This window comes from Gavialis gangeticus, unplaced genomic scaffold (assembly GCF_001723915.1).
Source record: "Gavialis gangeticus isolate Ggan-Ray unplaced genomic scaffold, GavGan_comp1, whole genome shotgun sequence".
Lineage (NCBI taxonomy): Eukaryota > Metazoa > Chordata > Crocodylia > Gavialidae > Gavialis > Gavialis gangeticus.
The window spans coordinates 13,039,293-13,040,761 of NW_017729008.1; the positions used below are offsets into that span (position 1 = coordinate 13,039,293).

The window sequence follows — 1,469 nt, forward strand, 5'->3', positions numbered from 1 at the left end:
TATATATATATATATATATATATGATTTAGTTGTTCTGTAAGGTGCACATTACTCATCCTTCCTCACAAAAATAATTGGAAGAAACTGGGCACATCTACATGAGATGCTAAACTGAGCAGTAGCATAGTTTACTGTGCAGTAAGTGTGTGCATCTACCTGTGTGCATGCTTACTGCACAGTAAAAACCCCTAATCGTGTAGTTACTATGCAATAATGCATGTATAGATGTAACCTGGGAGCAAATTTGCTTCCAGGTCAGCTCTGCCTTTATGGCAGCTCCTGCCTCAGGTTTTTAAAAGCCTGTGGGCATTTTGAACCCTGGGGCATACCAGCAGGCAACCTGAGGTGACTCCAGGCCCTGTGTCCACCTGGGCAAGCTGCAGGCTAGCCTTACCAGCCTGTCTGCACCATGGTGCTGCTGCCTGGCACTGCATTGCCACACACCTGCCAGGCCTGTGCTGTGCAGGCCTGCAGGCTGCTGCAGGCTCCAGCCAGGCCCAGCTGCAGGCAGCTTATGGTTGCCAGGGCCAGCTCCATCTGCCTGCACCTCACCCCCAGCACCCTGCCCTGAGCCTGCAGGTGCTGCGGGGCATTGCCTCAGCCGCATAGCTGTCAGTGCCACACCAGGCCCCTGCGCTGGGTTCTGTGGGCAGCTGCCCAGGCCTCGGAGCACAGGGACAAACACGCAGCGGCCTGGGGAGGTGGCATGGGACCCCCAATGGTGACATCCTCACTGACACCCATGCCCACGCCCATGCCTGCCACCTGGGGCCCAACTGGTTGCAGGAGGAGACTGGCGACCTCGTGGCATTGTGGGGCAAGGCGGAGGTGCAGCGCCAGATTAAGCAGGGCAGGCACTCCAACACCCATGTCTATGAGGGGCTGTCAGGCCAGATATGGGAATTTAGGCACAACATAAAGGCAGGGCCGCATAAAGGTCAAGGCCTTGTGGGCACAGTGGGTTGCCAGCACTGACCACAATCATTAGTCAGGGAGTGCTCATAAGTTCATGCCCTTTACGTGGCAGCTGACAGACATCTTCTTGCCCTGTAGACCCTGTCTACAGCAACTTCAGTGGCCTGCCTGAGCCCCCACCCTGGCCTGGCACCCATGGTGACATGTCACCTGTGGAGGGCCCTTCGGGTATCCAGCAGCCCATCCTGCTGAGCAGTCTCTACCAGCAGCTCAGGCAGCCCAGGCCAACACCTGCTATGCCACCTCTGCAGCCCCAGGCCCCACCATGAGGCACAGTCAGCCATGACACTGCTGGCTGCCAGCAGCACCAGCTCCTTCCCAGGGTGCGGGGTCCAGCCAGGCACCCACTTGCTGCACCCCGCCATCCGAGGACACCATCCAGAGCTGCATGCCATCGCCGACAGCTGTGACCACATGAAGCTGCCAGCCATGCTATCCCCAGCCACATGGTAAGGCCCACACTGAGGGGAGGGCCCCCCCCAGGCCCTGCCTC

General features: G+C 58.2%; 1 protein-coding gene across 1 annotated transcript in view; it reads left to right on the forward strand.

The window, feature by feature from the left end:
* LAMB4 (laminin subunit beta 4) overlaps positions 1–1,469 on the forward strand; it is a 91,114-nt gene that overhangs the window by 40,307 nt on the left and 49,338 nt on the right. The window lies entirely within an intron of this gene.